A 23,364-nucleotide genomic window follows, 5' to 3' on the forward strand; every position below is an offset into this window, starting at 1 on the left:
CTTGATAGGAGCATATTTATGCGCCTTAGTTAGCTAGTTCTTATGCATGTTTGTTATGTTTTCTTAGTTTAAAGTAGTCTTTTAAGCTAGTTTCATGTGTTTTCAGGTTTTAAGGGCATATTACATAAAATGATGCAATTTGGAGCCTTTTGGAGCAAAATAGAGCTTGGAATGGAAGTCACATACTTGGAGCCAAGGGAATGGACGAGATTTGAAGATTTGAGGAGTCCTAGTTGAAGAAGGATTCCTAATCAATGAAGGATTCCTAATTGAAGAAGGATTCCTAATCAACGGAGGAGTCCTAGCTAAGGATGGATTCGTAGTCAAAGATGGATTCCTAGAAGGATGAGGATTCCTACTCAAGCAAGGTTTCCTACTTGACGAAGGAGAATTAAAGTCAAAAAATCAGCTCAAGTGAAGAAATCTTATCCAAAACATCATCCATAACTTTATCTTAGCTTATCTTATCCAAACAAACCTTATCCTATCCTATCTTATCCAAATCTGAATTCATTGATATTTTAGCTGCAAAGTGGGGTTCCTAACTAGACTAGGATGCTTAAAATTAGATTTCTAGAAGCCCTATCCCTGCACACATAAGGTGCCGCACCTATCCCCTTTCTAGAACTTGTTTTCCTTGCCTTGCAAGGCTTTCTAGAAGCCTTATCCACCCTATCCCTTACTTGCCGCACTTAGGAGGCCTTTTCCCATTCAAAATCTGATTGTTTTAAGCCTTTTCCTGATGGGTTTTAATTATACAAGTCCATATCTGATTCACCTAGGGTTTTAAGTGCCTATATATACTCATATAAACCCCTAGATCAGATCACCACCTCTCATACACATCAATTCACGCCAGAAATCATTCATTGCTCTCTGCCGCACCCTTCCACCACCATATTCCATATTTTCTGCCCTAAATCATCCCTAGCCGCACCACCCATCAACCCTAAACACCATCACACATCCCCCATCCATTCTACGCCATCCATAACCCCAAAGAACCTGTCCAAAGTCCAAGTGCCATAGCAAGGAGGAAGGGAGACTCGTGGATGCACTTACTGTCCAAATTGGATCGTCTAGGTGTTTTGTTTCCTTGGGTTTTAATGTCTAAATTTATGTATCTTTGCTTTTCGAGTATGAGGAACTAAACCCCCCTTGGCTAGGGGGGGATTCGAAACCATGATTATGCTTGCTATATGATTTGATTACTTCTAATTGCGTTTCATAAGTTGTGGATTCAATTTACTTATCTATATGAATTAAAACTGATTTGTGTATGTTGGTTGAGAGTGAACGCTTAATTTTCATGCATAAGTTTGATGCTAGAATGTAAGGGAGTTTCACCTAATAGTTATGAACTTATATTCATAAGTAGTAAAAGTTGTTGATCACAATTGCGTTAAGTGAATTCTTGGCATAAGTTTCATGCGCTTTCATAGTTACGAGTGCCTCGTCAATACTTATGATTTCCATTGAACGTAATGATCTTTGATTGTATCTCTATTATGCGCTTTCATGTAGGGAACTTTTAAGGAATAATTTGGTTGCGATGCGCTTTTTCCGTCCAATTCATTGATATAAGGGAAATCTGAAAGTTAATTTAAGCGGACCTAATTAACTTGGAGTGTTGAGTATTCATGGTTTATTGAATTGCAATTAGAAATCGTTTTGTATGCAAGTATAACATGTGTGGAGAAGAACCCCTTAGCTAGTCTTCCATCCATTCTCTTTCACCAAATTCGTTTTAAAATTTGCTCTAGTTTACAAAGTTTTGTTTTGTTTTTAAATTCGTCCAAAATCAATCCCCCTTTATTTTGTTGAGTCATAGTAGTTAGAAATCACTTTAGTTTGTGTTTTCAAGTGTCTTAAGTCAAGTTAAAACCAATTTTCGTCCAAGTTGTGTTTATTGTTCAAAACTGCCCAGATTGTGGTTTTAAGGCAGTTTTGAGTGTTTCTGGGCTGTTTTGAGTCTTTAGGTTTGTTTTAGTGTTTTAGAGTTTAGTTTTGCTTTCTTTGAGTCTAGTTTAGCGTTTTAAACTTGTTTTTACGTATTTGAGTCAGTTTTCAAGTGATTTATGATCGGATCATATTTATATATATTTTTACTTCGAATTCACTCGTCTTTTCTTAGTTAGTTCCTTATATTTTTGAGCTATTTACTTTGTTTTTGCGTATTATAGGATTTGTCTAGCAAAGAAAATAAAAATAGAACAAGTTAAATTTTATGTAATAAATTCGTCAAAACTGTCTGTGTAGATCATCTTTTAAATAAAATTAATAAAAATAATAATAATGATAAATCATGATGATGTTTGAAACATCATCATGATTTATGTTTTGTAAAAGAATGAAAGGAATAAAGAAAAGAAAAGAAAAAAATAAAAAAAATAGAAAGAAGATAGCATGGTGGGATGGTACCATACGGTCCAGACGAGGTCCAACTCCTTTGTTAGCCTTTCCTTACTTTCCTTTTTCTTTTGATTTTTTTTATGTCTCATATAAACTGGAAAGCAGATAAACAAGGCAAGCGGGAAGCGTGAAAAACGGAGACGGATCCAAGAGACAAAAGCAGCAAGGCTGCCAGAAAGAAAAAGAATAAAAAAAAATGAAGAAGACGCGGGGAGAGATTGACGCGGGGAGAGAGAGACCAGCAGAAAGGCAGAAAAGAAGAATCCAAGGGAGACACGGGCCCTTGGCAGGGGAAAAGAAGAGTGCGCAGGGCGCGCAGAAAAAGAAAAGTGGGAGGTCAGAAAACAAGGGTAGAAAAATAGATAGAACGGGGAGAGAGAGGAGAACGGACAGGACGCTGCCTTTGGCAGCGTGAGAGCAGCGTAAGACACGGGGAATTGGAAGGAGGGCAAGTCAGGGACTTGCTAGGCGCAGAAATAAGCACAGGGAAGAAGACTGGGGGGAAAAAGAGGTCAGAGTGCAACAGCCAGGGAAGAAGAGGAGCACAGAGGCAGAGGGCTTCACTCCGTTCTTATTGGTGTTATCTTCTCAAACTCATGATTTACGTTTGGTTTAATTTGTTAATAATGTGTAACTAATTTATTTTGGCTAGAGGTTAATTTGAAACCATGAATATATTTGTAATATGAATTGATTACCTTCAGTTGTGATTTCTAGAATATAAGTGAATTTCACCTAATCGTTATGAACTTATATTCACAAGTAGTGAAGGTTGTTATCCACAATCGTGTGAAGTGAATTCTTGGCAAGAGTATCATGCTTTTCATAGTTACGAATGCCTCGTCAATGCTTATAGTTTTCACAAAGTTTAATGATCTTTGATTGTATCTCTATTGTGCTTTTCACGTAGGGGACTTTTGAAGAATGTTTTGAATTGTTGTATGCGTTTTCCCGTCCAATTCAATAACTTAAGGAAAACTTGAAGATTAAAAAAGTGCTGTTCACGGTTAATCTGAAGTGTTGAGATTCACAACTTATTGAAAGAACAACTGAAAATCAATTTAGGTTGCATATGTGTCATGTGTAGAGAAGAACCCTCTAGCTAATCCATCACCTATCCTTTCACCTTAATTTCATGTTTTTGTCAATTCTGTAATTTATTTAAGTTTAATTTACTTCTCGTCAAAACCAAACCCCCCCCCATTATTAAATTATATTATTTAGTTAGTTTTCATTGTTGTTAGTCTTTTAATGCAATTTCCATCCATTTCAGTTCCTAGTGTCTAATTTGATTGTTTTCATTATTTTGAGTCATTCTGAGTGTGTTTCGAGTTATTAGAGTTTTTAGCCTAGTTTTGTGTCCTTGAGTCTTGTTTAATATTTTTAAATTAATTTAGAATAGATTAGCAATCCCTCCTAATCCCCGGCCTAGAACGATACCCTACTTACATCCATACTACAATTGTCAAAAAGAGGGTTTAATTTGTGTGTTAAGTAATTTACGCATCAAATTTTGGCGCCGTTGCCGGGGATTAGCAACTTTGCTAATCCCTTTATTTTTGTTTTTGTTTATGTTTATATTGGTGTTTGTGTATTTTACTTTTGATATTTGATTTATTTTTCTTTCTTTGATTTTAGGTACAAATGGAGCAAGACATGGCACTTGCAACCATTCAAGCTCAATTGGCACAGCTCACTGCTCAATTGACTCATAATGCCGAACGGACCACAATGTCAAGTGTCCCTACACTTGATGTGCCCTATGGGCAAGGATATCAAAGTCCTCAATTTTCTGCAAATAAAGATGTTTGGGGATATCAAGACCATAACCAATCAAGGGGCAACATGTTTTTCAACGCTTGCAATTCGGATTGGAGAGGTAATTCAGATTATATGTGGGATGAACCTCAACAATTTCAACAAGGTGGATATTGGCAGCAAGATGAGTTCTATTCAAGACCTATGCAGCCACCACAACACCCCCCACAACAATTCCAATCAAATCAAAGTATGCCCATGAATTATAATGAAATTCTTGAAGGACTAATTTCTTTGGCGCAGGGTTCACAAAAAGAAGAACAATTGCCGCCATCGGAAGAGTTCTATCAGTGGCCATATGAACCGTCACAGCCACCACAACAATCAGCCCAATTCAATTCAGGTACGTCCTTGAATAATGATACACTTAATAAGTTACTCACCTCTTTGAATCAGGGAGTAGAAAATCAAAACCAGGAGATGCAAGACCGAGTCAAAAGAGTGGATGAATTGGATATGCAAGTTGGGCAGATTGTGGAATTCATGGCACAGATTCGAGATCAAAGTGAACTTTCCAACTCAAACATTGCAAATTCAAAGGCAGAAAGTGAAATCGATGAAGCCATCACTTTGGAAGGTGACATGAAGGATGAAGCTGTCCCAGAACCATCCAAACACAGCCCGAACATGGATGAATTGCTGCTGCAAGCAGAAGAGGAGGAGGACGACCTGGGCAGTTTAGAACAATTCTTGCTGTAAACTCCTCAAATCTATATGTCATCCAACTCAGGTAAGGAAGTTCTAAATTCACTTCATTATAACATTATTCCACCGAATGTCCTTTGTCCTTGCAGGTTTTTTATTCCAAATATCAAAGAGAGTGAAAAAGACATTGTGGAAGCTCTTCCAAAGGTGCAAAGTGATATCCCAATTCTTGGTGCACCAAAACAAGTTCCCGATGGTATTGAAACGTTCAAAGAACCTTGCACACCAAGAAAAGGGATTCAAGAGAATGAAGTGGTTGAAGCATATCAAGAATACATCCAAGAGGTTGTGCATGAGACAATCAAGCCCAAAGCAGTTGAGTTTGATGACACGGGACAAGCCACAACCATCATAGTAAACCTGGCCCAGTTCAAAGTCCTGGAAATGTTCAAAGATGTGGTGTTTGTCATTGAGTTTGTGTCGGAAAAAGAAAGTAAGCCATCTTCTCCAATTTCAATTTTAATTTATACTAACATGTTTCTGATTTTGATGATTCAGGCACCCACTCTTGAATTTAAACCATTGCCGAATCATTTCAAGTATCATCTCCCATTAAAAGATAAATTCCATGCTTTGGAGCCGAGTGGAGTTTAAAGGAAAGATTCGTCCGGCTAAAAACGTTAAATCAAGCGCTTCTTGGGAGGCAACCCAAGCATTCAACGAAGGGAGACTTTGGAATCGCTAACCAAATCAGATTTGCATTCTTACACCCTTATCTTTACTGCTTTCATTTTGTTTTGTTCAGTTAGTTGTGTTATTTGGTTGATTTCTGTGAGTTTGTGTTATTTAGTTTAAGTGTGGGGGAAGGTTAAACAAAGTCTTTTTACATTGATTTACATATTTTACATTGATTTAAAAAAAAAAACATAAAAGTAAAAATATTTTACAATGATGTGTAAACTAATAGCATTCATTGGTCAGGTGGGGCTTCAGTAGTCGGCGGAGCTTCAGCAGTCGGCGGGGCCACGGAAGGAGGAGGTATCGGAGGTTGATCAGTTGGAGCTTCACTACGCGGTGCCGCCCCAGAAGACGAAGGCAGATGCTGTTGGAACAAACCCACAAACCTCCGGTGATCAAGTAAAATCTGACCATCAGTTTCCTGCAGCTGGTCAATTTTCCTTTTCATGTTTGTGGCATAACTGTGTGCAAGCTTATGCAATTGTTTATTTTCATGCTTGAGTCCTCTAATCTCCTCTTTGAGACTCTGTATTTCAGCCACCAACGATTCAACATGACGGGTTCGAGCAAATAGGCGTTGGGCCATGTTGGACACAGAACCCGCACACTGCACGCTAAGAGCCAGAGACTCCTTAACCGCCAATTCATCAGACCGTCTAGCGAGCAGTCTGTTATCTCTGGGGGTGACAAGGTTCCGGGCCACCACCGCAGCGGTCATGTCATTTTTCATCACCGAATCCCCCACGGTAAGAGGACCGGTAGGGGATATGAAAGATGGGCACCATATGTTGTTTGGTGAAGGCGGAGCTGCCTCTTCACCACGGTTCAAGTCAAAACGACGATCGGAAGGGCCAGACATTTTCTGAAGGTGTTGAGAAAGAAGAGATCGGACAGATTAAGATTTCGGAAGTGCAAGAAGGAAGTGTTTACAGGAGGGAGCTCAAGTGTGTTGTGGAATAAAATTAACGCCTCTATAAAAAGAAGAAATCAAAGAGGCGCTCCTCAGAGAGGCGTCCTCTCGCAAATCGAAGAGTCGGGGCTCATTTCTCAAAAGTCGGATTCTTTTCTAAAAAGAGGCGTTTCATTTCTCAAAAAATGGGCTTGCTCAGAAACCATGAGCCGAACCCCGGATTTCGAAAGATCAATTTGTCCAAACGTGTCGTCACTCGTCACATGCAACTGGCAGCTTTGCGGAAATTACGGGCAGCTTTGTCAGAAAGCGCGTAACTTGTACTATTCACCCATCCACCGGCTGCCGACAATGAGTGAGGGAATAGTTCCGGTTGTGAAGAAAAGTCCTATAAGTATCTACCTTCGCCTTCCACAGCAAAGGCACACCCTCTCAACACTTCTTCATCTCCGAGAATGCATTCCCAAAGAATCCTCCTAAGTTACTCAGTGTTCCTCATTCCTTGGGATACTCCTGCGAACGACCCATTCAAAGCAAAAGTATTTCATATCATAAAGGTTGAAAGCAAGAGTATCTCATATCATGCTTTCTCCCTGTCTTTTCTCCAGCCAGCCCTTGCTCTCGAGTACTCATCATCTTATGCTTTCGCTTTGTTTCTCACTTATAAGGGAAGTGAAGATGATACCTCGAAGCATGTGGAGACAACGTGCTGATTCATCCTCAACTAAGGACAAGGAGAAAGAGAGCAAGAGGTGGGCACTTGGAAAGATTGAAGAAAGAAACAGACCAACACCTCTCCCTCGTGCCTGCCCGTTGTGCAGAAGAAACAAGCAGAGAAGAATGCAGCTTGCACAATCATCCCAGCGGAAGGAGTCTGAGATGAAGAACTAGAGAAGCTGCCACATCTGCTTGGAGAACAAATAAGGAACTGCAACATCACCAAAGAGCAAAGCTTCGCCGTACAATATCATCAAATCATCACTTGCAAGTAAAAAGCTAAGTGTCACCCTGTTCAAGAGGAAAGCTGTGGAAAGTCAACAAGCACGACAATGATCACTTATTAGTTCTATTCATTGTCTTTTATCGTGATTTTCAATTTTTCGTTTGCAATTTTTTTTTTTTTAATTTTCTTGCATTACTTAACTGAATTATTTCTTTTCTTTGCAGGAACTTTTGGTTATTTCCACCCTTGAAGTTGATTGCAGAATTTTAGCTTGGGGGTCATCACTTGGTTTTACTGCAAACTAGGGAAGTTTTCAGTCCAATTGCGTTATTTTGTTTCTTATTATTTATTTATTTTATTCTATTTTTATTTGCATTATAGTGTTTTCTGACATTGGGGACAATGTCCAGTTTAAGTGTGGGGGTAGACATCTCTAGAATTTCCTTTGTTTCCGTGTTGTTGCTTTTTGTTTTCTTAATTAGTTTTGTTTTCTTTAAAAAAAAAAAAAAAAATCGGAAAATTTAAAAATCCAAAAATATTGTCTTGTTTCCCTTATTGTTTTGAATTAGATTTTTGTTAGTTTCCCGACCCAATGATATAATTGGATCAAATTTGAACCATGATCATCAAGAACTTAGTTAACATGTGTTTTGTGAAATTCCTAATTCTCTTGTTAGTTTTGTACATGTTTGATCATCTTTGAAAAACCAAATGCACATAGCCTTGTTAATGTGAAACTAAAGTATGAATTAAAGCTTCATATGTGAATTTAGTAACCATATATATCCTATGTGAGTTTTTGAGCCGATTGAATGTGTGTGCATTTTTCATACACTCCTATTCTTTCATGTGTGATGAACTTATGTGAGATACATCTCTAGAACTTGCGTAACGATCTTTCGAAATGTTTGTCATTGATTGCATGAACTTGGAAATGATAGAGGCATTAGGTTTACCACTATGGCCCAAATAACCATGTTTCCCAAATAAAAATGATATCATTAGATTGCCAATTTGAGCCGTGTATGTTGAGCCTTTTATTTCTTATCACCAGATATGTCTACCCTTATACCTGAAACATTTTTTCCTTACCCTTTCCAAGCGAGCAATGCGAGATTGTCTTATGAGAAACGTTTATGAAGTACTTTGAAGGTGTTTGGCAAAAGAATAAGTGTGGGGGTATTTCATGTTTGTATTTAAAAAAAAAAAAAAAAAAAAAAAAAAAAAAAAAGAAAAGAAAAGAAAAAGAAAGATTGTATACAAATGAAATAAAAAGTTTCAGTTTAAGGGTGTGGTTGGAGGTGCTAAAAGAATCGTTGGAAAGGTTGAGTTCTTATAAATTTAAAGAAAAGAATTGCTTGCAATGTAGCTTGGAACTTGTGTTTACCTATTCTTTCATTTCAATAACCCTCTCCCTAAACCTCATTACATCCAATAAAAGTCCTCTTGATTTAAGTTTTGCAATTATGACTGTGGAGAAGTGATCTTTATGCAAGCTTATGGTAGAACTTTCACATTTGATTCTTTGAGCGAAACACATTTAAACTAAACACATGTGTGATTGAGTGTATATCCCGTGAGATGGTTGCTAGTTTGCATATGATGATTTTAAAAATATAAAAATTTTGAAATTGCATTAGCATGGCTATCTCACACACTACACTTCAAGGATGATTCAAAGATTACTGCTAATATTTGAATGAGGAAGATGAACTTGGATTAGTTTGTTTGGTGCTAGCTATGGTTCTTGTTGATTTGTGTTCTCGAATGAAATTCTATGAGGGTCACATAGGGGGAAGCTAATGTTTTTTTTTCTTGTTATTTCTTGTTCTTGTTTTCTTTGTTTTGCTCGAGGACTAGCAAAAGTTAAGTGTGGGGGTATTTGATCGGATCATATTTATATATATTTTTACTTCGAATTCACTCGTCTTTTCTTAGTTAGTTCCTTATATTTTTGAGCTATTTACTTTGTTTTTGCGTATTATAGGATTTGTCTAGCAAAGAAAATAAAAATAGAACAAGTTAAATTTTATGTAATAAATTCGTCAAAACTGTCTGTGTAGATCATCTTTTAAATAAAATTAATAAAAATAATAATAATGATAAATCATGATGATGTTTGAAACATCATCATGATTTATGTTTTGTAAAAGAATGAAAGGAATAAAGAAAAGAAAAGAAAAAAATAAAAAAAAATAGAAAGAAGATAGCATGGTGGGATGGTACCATACGGTCCAGACGAGGTCCAACTCCTTTGTTAGCCTTTCCTTACTTTCCTTTTTCTTTTGATTTTTTTTATGTCTCATATAAACTGAAAAGCAGATAAACAAGGCAAGCGGGAAGCGTGAAAAACGGAGACGGATCCAAGAGACAAAAGCAGCAAGGCTGCCAGAAAGAAAAAGAATAAAAAAAAATGAAGAAGACGCGGGGAGAGATTGACGCGGGGAGAGAGAGACCAGTAGAAAGGCAGAAAAGAAGAATCCAAGGGAGACACGGGCCCTTGGCAGGGGAAAAGAAGAGTGCGCAGGGCGCGCAGAAAAAGAAAAGTGGGAGGTCAGAAAACAAGGGTAGAAAAATAGATAGAACGGGGAGAGAGAGGAGAACGGACAGGACGCTGCCTTTGGCAGCGTGAGAGCAGCGTAAGACACGGGGAATTGGAAGGAGGGCAAGTCAGGGACTTGCTAGGTGCAGAAATAAGCACAGGGAAGAAGACTGGCGAGAAAAAGAGGTCAGAGTGCGACAGCCAGGGAAGAAGAGGAGCACAGAGGCAGAGGGCTTCACTCCGTTCTTATTGGTGTTATCTTCTCAAACTCATGATTTACGTTTGGTTTAATTTGTTAATAATGTGTAACTAATTTATTTTGGCTAGAGGTTAATTTGAAACCATGAATATATTTGTAATATGAATTGATTACCTTCAGTTGTGATTTAATTTGCTTAACTGCTTGATTGATAACTTATTTTTGTATGTCGATTAAGGATGCATACTTAATTTACATGCATGAATTTGATGCTAGAATATAAGTGAATTTCACCTAATCGTTATGAACTTATATTCACAAGTAGTGAAGGTTGTTATCCACAATCGTGTTAAGTGAATTCTTGGCAAGAGTATCATGCTTTTCATAGTTACGAATGCCTCGTCAATGCTTATAGTTTTCACAAAGTTTAATGATCTTTGATTGTATCTCTATTGTGCTTTTCATGTAGGGGACTTTTGAAGAATGTTTTGAATTGTTGTATGCGTTTTCCCGTCCAATTCAATAACTTAAGGAAAACTTGAAGATTAAAAAAGTGTTGTTCACGGTTAATCTGAAGTGTTGAGATTCACAACTTATTGAAAGAACAACTGAAAATCAATTTAGGTTGCATATGTGTCATGTGTAGAGAAGAACCCTCTAGCTAATCCATCACCTATCCTTTCACCTTAATTTCATGTTTTTGTCAATTCTGTAATTTATTTAAGTTTAATTTACTTCTCGTCAAAACCAAACCCCCCCCCATTATTAAATTATATTATTTAGTTAGTTTTCATTGTTGTTAGTCTTTTAATGCAATTTCCATCCATTTCAGTTCCTAGTGTCTAATTTGATTGTTTTCATTATTTTGAGTCATTCTGAGTGTGTTTCGAGTTATTAGAGTTTTTAGCCTAGTTTTGTGTCCTTGAGTCTTGTTTAATATTTTTAAATTAATTTAGAATAGATTAGCAATCCCTCCTAATCCCCGGCCTAGAACGATACCCTACTTACATCCATACTACAATTGTCAAAAAGAGGGTTTAATTTGTGTGTTAAGTAATTTACGCATCAATTTAGCAATCCCTCCTAATCCCCGGTCTATAACGATCCCTACTTACATACTTTGCTATAATTGATAAAAAGAGGGTTTAATTTGAGTGCTAGTTAATATCATATCAGGACTTGCCACTGACGGATTCAATCCGTTCGGGATTTTAAACCAACATCACAGCACTTGGCCAATTTTCATATTTCCGGATAATTTGTCGCCATGGAAATGTATGAAAAAAGAATACATGATTATGACTCTATTTATAACTGAGGATCTTGATAGGTTAATTGATGTATACTTACGGCTGTTGGTGGATAAGCTAAAGGATTTATGGACACACAGTATGCGCACATACGATAAGTGTATTGGCAAGATGTTCACTTTGCGGGCATCAGTGATGTGGACTATGAATGATTTCCCCGCATATGTAATGGTTTCCGGGTGGAGCACTAGGGGTTATATGGCATGCCCTATATGCAAGGAAGATGTAACATCTAGTTGGCACGCTGGAAAAGTTTGTTACCTTGGTTATATGAGATGGTTGGCATGGGACCATGAGTGGCGAGAGAAGGCCGAAGAGTTTGATGGGAAAAAAGAGCCTCACCTCAGACCAAGAGAATGGTCTGGTGAACAGATTTTGGAACAGCTTAACCGTATGGATTTTGCTCCGTTCGGGAAAACTGTAAGTAAGACCAGACCTTCTACACATATGAACTGGACGCATAAGTCTATGTTTTTTTAGCTCCAGTATTGGTCGAAACTAAAATTGAGACACAACCTCGATGTTATGCATGTTAAGAAAAATGTATTTGAAACATTGGTCGGCACAATTTTTGATATCGAGGGTAAGACAAAGGACACGATCAAAGCTAGTCTTGATTTGGAACGAATGGGAATACGACGAATTTTATGGCTAAATAGGGACAGTGATAAAGCTAGAAGGGATCTTGCGTTTTTTTCTCCATGAAACCGAATAACAAAAAAGAATTTTTAAAGTTTTTATCGTCTGTAAAGTTTTCCATGGGTATGCTTCAAATATAGCATGTTGTGTGAACATTGACAGGAGTAAATTAGCTGGACTAAAGAGTCATGACTACCATGTAACACCTACTTCCTATTGGTATTCAACATCTTTTGCCAGCCAATGTAGTGAAACCAATCATGTTGTTGTCTAGTTTTTTTTCGCAATTGATGTCAAGATCGTTTTGAAAGACGAACGTTAATCAGTTGCGCCATCACATTGTGAAAGTTCTATGCAAGTTTGAGATGATATTTTCTCCAGCTTTCTTCATAAGTATGATCCATGTGCTGGTTCACCTACCAGATGAGGCATTGCTTGTTGGATCAGTCAACTTTCGATGGATGTATCCAATAGAAAGGTATATAACTCTCGTGATTTTTATTAATTAATATCTTACGGTTAGTAAATTTGTATTGTATCGTTTTATTTTGGCAGGCTTCTTAGAGACTTGAAGAAAAGTGTACGAAACAAAGTGAAGCCCGAAGGATCAATTATACAAGCTTGGGTAGCATATGAGGCGCTTACATTTTGTGGAATGTATTTTAAGGATGTGGAGACAACTTTCAATCATCCTCCTCGCAATAATGATGGGTGTTAGAAAGGAGAAACTTTCAGTTTTTGCCCAAATCACTCGACCCTTCAAAGATCCAATACGAGGCGAGTCGTTTTCCAAAAAGGACATGGAAGTAGCACATTGGTTTGTACTCAACAATTGTGACGAGACAATGTCATACCTAGACGAGCATGAAGATATGATGAAGCAGGCACATCCTTCACATTTGCATGCCAAGAAACACCATGAATTGTTTCCATAATGGTTTCTCGATTATGTAATTTTGAAGTGTTTTGTATTGGACATATATATTGTACCAATTATTCTGCTTGAACAAACATATTTAAGTGTTTGTGTAATATTAGGTGAATCAATTGAAAACATCGAATTCCCCAACGTACAGTGAAGAGTTATATAACTTGGTGTTCGGACCGATTTACGTTGAATAGTTCTCAGGTTGCCATGTTAATGGCGTCAAGTTCTTAGGGGCTGCACGAGATGACAAGTTGTGTACGCAAAACAGATGGCAAACTAACAAATGTTGTGCAATTTCTTTACAAAGATTGATGCCAAGTGATCCTACTTAAGTGCTAATGGTTTGGTAGAAACCCAAATAGGCTGGGAAGTGTTAAAAGAGATCATGGATTACTATCAGTGAACACTACCAAAACTTGGTATGATGACGACCCTAACATCTTAGCAAACATGGCAAAACAAATTGTGTATATAGAAGACCCTAAAGCCGGGAGGGGTTGGAAAGTTGTTTAGAAGATGGATCATAGGAACGTGTATGCAATACCAGAACAAGACCCAACTGACGATGACATCGACCATGTCATTGACCAATGGCTAGAATCTTCGATAAAAATTGGTGCGAAATGCTCCGAGATACTAATCTTTTCGAAGAACCATTTTAGATAGAAGGAATATCTTCAATTGAAATACCGATTCAATCAATCATAATTGACCTCAGTAATCTTCTGCGCTACTATGGTCCAGTGTGCACAAACGATGATAGTGACGTACCTATCGATGATGATGAGGAATGAGACACTGAAAATGATGAAAGCGACAAAAGTGAAAGTTATTATAGTTCGGATGAAGATTAATGCAATTTATTTGTAATTTTTGTTGTAAAATACATTAAATGATTAATGCATTTTATATGTGACTTACTGTCTAAATACATTTGTTTTATTAGTATTTTATAATGAATTGTAATCAAAATTTTGCAAAAAAAAAACCCTTTAAACATAATTGTGCTACGCACAACACTTTTATGTCGGGATTTAATTTTCAGACACTTGCTATGGATGTAAACATTTGGATTAGATTATAAATATAGTCTATCTTTTCGACAAAAGCAAAATTCAGACACTTGTGCCACGAAGATCTAATTTCGTCGTGCAAAGGGTATTTGCACGATGAAATAGTTTTCGTCGCGCAAGTGTCTGAAAATAAAGGCGCCTTTTTTTGTGGAAATCCAAAAAAAAATCCCGACAACGCATGGAAGCTTCCGTCACGCAAGCTTCTATATACTTATATCGATCATCTTCCTCCCCTTACTTCTCTATTCTTCCTCACCTCTCTCCGTCGCTCACCTGGCCTCGCCTGCAATTGCTCTCCTGTCGTTGTGTCTTCATCACCAAGAGGTAATTTCGTCTTAATTTGCTTCCCCTTTTCTTCAATTTTTTTGGTTTTCTTTGCTTCCAATTTAGATTAGGGTTCTTGATTTTAAATTAGGGGTTAGAATTAGGGCAGTGGGTTGCAATTAGGGTCCTTAAATTAGGGGTTTGAATTAGAGTTGTTCAATTTGGGGGTTTTTTAATGTTAAGTTAGGGGTTCTTCAATTTAATTTAGGATGGACGCCTTTCTCATATAGGATGGAGGCACGGCATAAGGTATATATTAAACCTTTCATTTCCAATTTTAAAATGTCGCTAATATTTTTTTTTTGTTTTGTTTTCGTACTAACATTTTCCTTATCTTTTTCTATTTCAGGAGGGTTCAAAATTCCTGAAGATCGATGTCTTTGCTGACATTTGTGTTCCGCCCAGGGATGAGTTGACCAAGTCCCTTCATGTAATTAATTTCTTATGCATTCAAGATTTATACTAATTATTTCAATTTTTTTGCTATTAATATTCCATGTTTTATTTCACAGGGGACTGTGGTGGAGAAGGGTTAGTCGGTCCTTCAAGAGTCAACCTCCCAACTTCCCCCAGACACGCTGATCGAGTCTATGGATCCCTTTAAGGATACGGGGTTTCACATCCTTACAGAGATGTTGGACCAAACTTTCAGTCGAAGGCTAGGGACATATTGTCGAGGGATGGGAAATGTCAGACGGCAGGAGAGTGGAGCCTCTTGATCCTTGCAGTCGAAGGGTGAGGTTATGACTTTGACACAGGAAGTTGCTAGCCTAAGGAGTGAGCTCCCAACGTACAAGACTCAGATGTCATTGATTGTACAAGCCCTCAGTTTCTCTGGGATCAGTCTCCCCAATTTTTCTGCACCACAACCGTCAGAGCCCCTCCACCCCGATCATCCATAACAATCAGACCCGTCGACCTCCAACCTTATCCCCAACCCCACCCCCCTTCCAACAGCAAGATTACCAAGCACCTCTGAACGACTTGCCCATAGATTATGCCTCATTTTTTTTGTAGTTTTTTTTTCCGCTTTCTTTTTAAACTTTGTATTTATACGTACATTTTTATTTATATTATAAATAAATTGTTTTTCTATTCATTAATTTTTTTTTTGTCAATTATATGAAATATATATTTTTAATAATATTCTATTTATTAAATTCTTTTTTAATTAAAAATTACACTTGTGTGACGAAGATATGTCATAGTGCAAAACCACATGAGTCTTACATGTTTCGTCATGCAAACGTTTTCGAGACGAACCATAGACGTCCCTAGAAATTTCTCATCACAAAGCAAACTTGTACCCTCTTATATCGTGCAACGAAAACCATTGTCATTATACCTTTCTTGCAACGAGCAGTAAAGGGTCGCACAATGGTTTTGCTGCGCAACGAAACTACACTCGTCGTCGCGCGCCTTTCTTCACGACCTTTGCACGACAAATTCTACATAAAGATTTCTGCGTCGCCATAGGTTTTGTGCGACATGTAAATGCTTTGCGCGACAAATACTCCCTTGTCACGCAAAGTGTTTAATGTAGTAGTGTAAATTTGGATTAAGTACCTAGAACCCTCCAACCTTTTAGTATCATTCCAAATTAGTTTCAACTTTTTTAAACATTCCAAACAAGTGCCTAACCTATTGAAAATACACATCCCTTAAGTCCCAGTTAAACATCTGTTAAAATAACTACAGCTTACTTTGATCCAAAATCAATAGAAGGTCATGGAAGCATAGTCTCCACCAACTAACGGTCAGCACCACCCCCATCTGGCAATCACCTCAAAACCCAAGGCAAAACCACCAAGTCCACCTAGCAACTCAAGCTGCCAACATCGAGAAATAGGTTAAGGAGGTTGCTGAAATAGTATGGACCGCCATGATGCAACCAGCTACCACCATCTTCATTGACCACAAAGAAGAACTAAAAGCTTTATGAGCCGAGATTTCCCTCCTAATATAATTTCTATTTAGATCCATTTTTGATTTAATTCATACCCGTTTGATCGATTAGGTTCCATATTGTATGATTTATGTTTGAAATTTAGGTTTTGAGGCAACTACTATTAATGTTGACCATGATACACTCATTTGGTGGGTTTTGAAATAATTTATGTTTGAAAATTTAACTAGAGTTTAACGGATGTGACATTTCAGTAGGTTAGATACTTGTTTGGAATACTTAAAGATGTTTACACCAATTTGGAATGATACCAAAAGGTTGGGGGGGGCTTTAAATACTTAATCCTATAAATTATAAAGTATTATAATATATTGAAAACATGGGGAACAAGCATATAATGAGTGTTCATCCAAGTATTTAATAAGTCTCTTACAATTTATTGAAAAAATAAAATGCAAAATGAAAGTTATATATTTTTTGTCTAAGTAAGAGTCACGACCTAGACGGGTGCCTAGGCAGCTCTAGATGCCCATTCTTAATTTTCAAACATTTAGGGATTCATTAGAGTGTTCGGCAAACCAGCCTATGTTCACAGTAAAGTAGATTAGTCTTATTGATCATAATTTGAGAATGAGCATTCTCAGATACATTTCATGAACTCCAACACCAGAAAGAATAAATGCTTACAGCTATACATACATGTTCCGAGAAGTCCTTTAAGAACCCAACACAACTAACACCATCGAGCCACCTTGGAAATAAACATAACTAAAGCACAATCTAATTATTCCAACACTCCCTCAGCTGATGCGAGAAGGATGAAGCAGCAGAGATTGAAGAAAAGGTTTCTAAATCAAGTCTCATATAAGTTGTTGGTTAAGATGTCAGCCAGTTACTTGCTGCTTCTAACAAACATCGTTTGGATATGATATTGGCTTGAACTTTTCCTCGAACAAAATGACAATTAACTTCAATGTGTTTCATTCTTTCATGAAACACAAGATTGGCGGCAATGTGTATAGCAGCTTTATTATCATGAAGTAATTTCATAGGCTTTGGCAAACCAAATCCTAAGTCATTACGAAGAACTGGAAGCCATATTAACACACTATTTGTAGACGTCATCTCTATATTCAGCTTCCGCACTTGAACGAGCAACTACATTTGACTGGATTTCCTCCGACAAATGTACAAGATCCAGTAGTGGAATCTGCCTAGCCTGCATCGATGTATCCAACAATCTCATTATGGCCATTCTTTTTCATCAAAACCCCTTATCCAGGAAGAACCTTTTAGTCATGGAGCATCCATATGTTGACTTAGTAAACTAACATCATACGTTAAATTCGAGTGAGGGATGACTAGATGAATAAGCCTCTCAACTAGTCTTTTATATTGACACGTCGATAAGGATGACAATTCTAACTGTTAAACCCGATAATCGTGGATAACCGCTGGAATAGATTGGATTTGGGTATGAAAATTCGGGTATATTTTGGATATGGAGAAAAACCGTGAATAGTATTCGGTTATGGTTTTGGATATGGTTATAGGGGTCCCCAATCCGTTGTTAAGATAGTTGAAGAAGAAGATAGAAGAGAAAAAGAAACGAGAGGGAGAGAGAACAATATGTATTTTGTCATTCCTATTTTTGAATAATGAACACTCTGCTCTACAACTTCAGTTTTATATCTCAATACCCGAATCTCATCAATCTAATCAATATAGCTAACTAACTAATCTAGGATCATGACAAGTGTTAACAACCCAATACATCACATTCTTCATTATACTCCTAACATCCCCCCTCAAACTTAAGATTGGGGCACCCAATCATGAGGTTGAAACATTCAGGTTGTCAAAAAAAAAAAAAAAAAAAATCAATGCAGAGTGTAGACAACTCGTTGATGAAGATCTGTTGTTGTTACTCCAGCCACTAGTAAAAACTTAAAAAAATATGGCTTTTAGCATGAACCATGAGCTTTGGCAATCTAAACTCTTTTTGGATAGTATTCCTTGCAATTGGAGAGTGGAGTATCTGGTCATTGCTGCACACATAGTCTGCAATAAGAAAACCTCCTAGCATCTGGAGCTTGTATTTTACCACCATTATATCGTGTATACCATAGTACCCAAATCAACGTATAGAGAAATTCATGCGACAGAGAGAGAGAGAGAGACAGAGAGAGACAGAGAGCTAGAGAGCTCTACATGCAATGGATGAGTCAACCTTGAGTGTTGTGAATGACTTATTGAGAAATGGTGAGAGTTGGCTTTCTAAAGAGGCTCTCACATTTGTCTTTTCAATGCCACCATCATCACATTTCCATACGAGGAAGTGGCCATCAACTTGTTTTGTATTTTTAAACACTTATGATAATTAATTAAACTATTTAACAAATTATTTCATTATTTCCTTTTTGTTGGAACGAAATTCGCGCACATTTACGGACAGAGGCGATTTTCAGTCGTAGTTACCCACGAATTCTAGGGATGGGGAATGGGGTTGACTGGGGGTATAATTGAATCCATGATCGCATTGCCTACATATCTTCGGGGTGGAGTGTAGTCCGAAGGGAGGAGTATGTATGATGTATGCTATATCGGAATACATCATTGGTGAATGTGCATTGACTTAGGCATGAAGGATAGGCTTCCATGTTTATGCGTATTGTATCCCCATAGAGAATATCAAATGTCCTTGGTAAATACCCAAGCTAGGATATTCATAGAGACCTTGAGATGGTAATTGATAGGAGCTTATTTATGCGACTTAGTTAGCTTGTTTTCTTGCACTTTCATAGTTAGTTTCTATTTATTATAGTGATTTAAGCTATTTTCGTGTGTTTGTAGGTCCTAATGACAAAGTTGGCAAGAAAGTGCATTTTGGAACAGTTTTGGGCCAAGAATGGATAGCATATGCATGAAGCAAGGTGGATGGACGTTTTTGAAGTTCAAGAGGCTAGGAATGTGCTGAAAAGATGAAGAAAATGAATTCAAGACAAAGAAAATAAAGATTCAGCTAAAAACAAGGAACATTATCCAAAACCTTATCCAACCTTATCTTATCCAAACTTACCTTGTCTTATCTTATCCTATCCTAATCTTATCCTACCTTATCTCCAGCTGCAAAAGGAGTCCTTATCCTATTCTAAATCCTTCTCATCTAAATTTAGGAGTCGTAATCCATCTAAACACATTAATTCTTTTCCTCCTTGGAATCTGATTAGAAGTATCCTTATTCCTTGATCATTTGGAGTCCTAATTCTCTTCCTACTCACCCTAGTCGTGCCTTACATTCTCCCTATAAATATAAAATGACACAGCACTCAGAAATTACCCACCTTCCATCACAAATTTGTCCCATACATCCCTCATACACATTCATCCCATTGTGCCGCAGCTTTACAAGGAGATAGGAAAGGAGACCCCTGGAGCCGTGCTTGCCATTCAAGACGTTGGATTGTTGGAGCGTTTCTAGGTGTATTCTATCCGTTGTTTCAATTTTTAATTTAATTGTCTTTGTTTAATTGCAAACATGAGGAGCTAAACTCGTTTTAGCTAGGGGGAATTCAAAGCCATGAACATATTTGCAATATGAATTGATTACTTCCAGTTGTGATTTCATGAATCATGAATGCAATTTAATTAACTGTTTGATTTAGAACTTATTCTTGTTTTTTGATTAAGGGTGCACACTTAGTTTGCATGCAGGGATTTGATGCTAAAATATAAGGGAGTTTCACCTTATAGTTATGAACTTATATTTATAAGTAGTGGAGGTTGCTAGTCACAATCGTGTTAAGTGAATTCCTGGTAGGAGTATAATGATTACGAATGCCTTGTCAATGCTTATGATTTTCACAAAGCTTAATGATCTTTGATTGTATCTCTATTATGATGTTCATGTAGGGAGTAAGGAAAATCTGAAGGTTAATTAGTGCTGTTCATGGTTTATTGGACAAGCAACTGGCAATCGATTTGTATGCAAGTGTGTCATGTGTGGAGAAGAACCCTCTAGCTAGCCATTCACCCATTAAATCACCAATTTCGTCCAAAGTTATTTAGAGTCTTAAATCTGTTTAGTTTTACTTTAAATTCGTCAAAAACCTAATCCCCTTTACTTTGCTGTGTCAAGTTAGTTATAATCTGTCCAATTTGTGATTTCAAGTGTTTTTAAGTGTTTTGAGTCAATTTAAAATCAATTTTCGTCCAAAGTCATCTTTAGTGTTAGTTTGGATTCAGTTTGCTTGTTTTGTGCTGTTTTAAATAGTTTGAGTCAGTTTTGAGTCATAAGAGTCTAGTTTTGTGTTTTTGAGTCTAGTTTAGTGTTTTTGAGTTTAATTTGTGTAGATTAGCAACCCTTTTAATCCCCGGCCTAAAATGATCCATACTTTCATATACTACAATCATAGGGTTTTAATTTGAGTGTTAGAATATTTCACATCAGTAATCCCCATTAATTCGAGAGTCTAACTAGGAAGGTATCTAGGATAAGATATCTAGTCCTCTTAGGATTATGATTAAGTTGCCCAATCTCTAAGAAATCCTAATGTGAGTTGAATTAAGGTTTCCTTACTTGGAAGACAAGTAATATAGGTAATGGACTTAAGCCTAGAATATCTGACTAAGGCTAAGTTTGATCTGACTAAGAAGCCTGACTAGCCCGATAATCGAAAGTCACGGGCTATGAGCACTCCAGTCATTCTCGCCACCTGAGTTACCATGTATTAGGGGCCTAAAATGCATGTTGTGGTGGCACTGTGGGTCATTTTGTTCAGCTCGTTATGTTCAAAGTTGTTTAGTCCATAACCAGACTATGAAGGGGCACTTACTCTAATCCACCTTACTCCGGCCAAAGATAATTCCAATGAGAGTCAGAAGGATAGAATTACAGAGAACAGAGAGGCTCGGGAAGAATGAACGAGAGAAGAGAGAGAGTGGTCCAAGAGTTGGATTTAACCCACTCAATTTTTTTCCCAGCAAAATGGTAATTTTGCCCCTAACTTACTGAATAAAACGACACTTAACCAACTTAAGTATTTTTTGAAATCCGATTTAGCTCATGCACTCGTGAGTACGTATACTAACTACATAAAATAAGAAAATGCGAGAAATCTAATTTAAGCTCAACGGTCTATAATTATTCATCATAACCTTCACCAAGAGCATTTTCATCAATTCACATTTTTCGAGAATATAATACATTTATTAAAGGCACAGGTCATAACACTAAGGCTAAATATTGCAATACATATTGGGAATGGGGTGTGCTATCCACACACCCCATTTTACTTCTCACACACCCCTTGATAATTTCTATCCGTTGATCTTCTTCAATTCATTCGATCCGACGGCCCAAAATTAAAAAGGTGTGTGAGAAGTAAAATGGAGTGTGTGGATATCACACCCCATTGGGAATTTGAGGAATTTGAGATTGGGAAAGGAAGGAAGCTTCAATTTGGGGATGGATTTTGCCTCGAAATCGGCTTCAACACATTACCTCATGAAATAGTATTTGATTTTTCTTATTTGCCCTTTAATTCAGTGTCACGTATGTGACACATGGTTCATTTTGACGGAAATTATACCGGGGGTTGATGATAATGACTATAGCTCCATGTTTTGACGAGTTCAAGGACCAACGACCATAGAGTTTTAGTTCAGTGACTATTGCTTCACTTGGATTAAAATTCAGGGACCATTGCTACAATTTTCACTTAAAAGAATAGAATTTCCTTTGAACAAACAATATTATCTACACTAAAGGGTTGGGGAAGTGGGCTAAGCCTCACAATGAGCTAGCAATAATGTAGTTCAAATTCGCATTTGGCGAGAATCAAACCTAAGACCTCTCACTTACAAGTGAAGAAGAATGCTACTAGATTGTAATACTAAGTGGCTTTCTTTACCTCTCACTTACAAGTTACGAACAAAGAGGAATACCACTGGACAGTAGTATTAAGTCGCAAAGAGAAGGTAGAATTATATATAAATCTATATCTATATATATAAAGTGAGAAATCCAAATAGGTGAAGCTTTCAATATTCTAATAATGTCCTCATTCAATAAAAAAGACAACACAAAAGTAACAGCTTATAATAGGGGTAACTTAGTGAAATGAAACACAACACACATGGGAGATGCTTACGTGAGATATACTTTTTCTGCACTCTTAGCAAAGATTGTTTGTATTCCTTGGAGGAGTTAAACCCCCCCCCCCTCAAAGATTCCTAAATTTCATCAATGAATGTGTCCCTTTAGATTAGTGATCCCACACAATAAGGAAAAAAAAAGGACAATGCAAACAACAATCCGATTTCTGATGTAAGCACTCTTCAATTATCCAAACAAACGGCAGTTGCAATGATATAACGATGGAAACTAACATCATCATATACAACCCACGTTCTGAAAAAGGAGATTGGGGTGTTCAATTTCAACCCTTTTTCAGATTTGCTTTTCCATCCGCACTTAGTATTCACCCATTGGCACCCTAAGCCCATGCCTCTACCACAAACTCCGTTTTTGCTTTTGGTTCTTTGTAGCTTCCAACAGTGGTTATCTTGGTTTATTTTTTGAGTGTTATTTTCTTATAACAATTTAGCTTTTTTTAGTGTTTTTTATCCTATTTGGTGCGTTTCCTGGGTTTATTTTCACCCTCCTTCTGTTTGTGTTTTCTTTATGCAAACTACTCTTTAGAGATAATTAGATTTGATGCCTAATTCTAATTCTACTAATCACACGCACGCTTAAAGATCACTTAACCGCCATTTCTAATTTCTTTCAGGTTTGCTCTCTCTTTCATGCTTTCATTTCCCAAGCAAGTATATAAAAACTACTAATGTTCAGATATTTGTATCTTTCATTGCTTTTTATTACACAAGATCATAGACCGATTCAAATTCTATGACAATATATGCTACACCGATATTTTCTCTCTCTCTATTATTACTTTTCCTTCTATAATTTTACT

At 37.1% G+C, this 23,364-nt stretch overlaps 1 long non-coding RNA gene across 1 annotated transcript; it reads left to right on the forward strand.

Moving 5' to 3' along the window:
• Positions 1–14,221: 14,221 nt before the first annotated feature.
• Positions 14,222–15,580, forward strand: LOC139193220 (uncharacterized). Its single transcript, XR_011577633.1, has 3 exons — positions 14,222–14,481; positions 14,831–14,911; positions 14,994–15,580. It is a non-coding gene; the product is annotated as an uncharacterized lncRNA (long non-coding RNA).
• Positions 15,581–23,364: the final 7,784 nt, after the last annotated feature.

The sequence above is a fragment of the Malus domestica genome, chromosome 16 (genome assembly GCF_042453785.1).
Source record: "Malus domestica chromosome 16, GDT2T_hap1".
Lineage (NCBI taxonomy): Eukaryota > Viridiplantae > Streptophyta > Magnoliopsida > Rosales > Rosaceae > Malus > Malus domestica.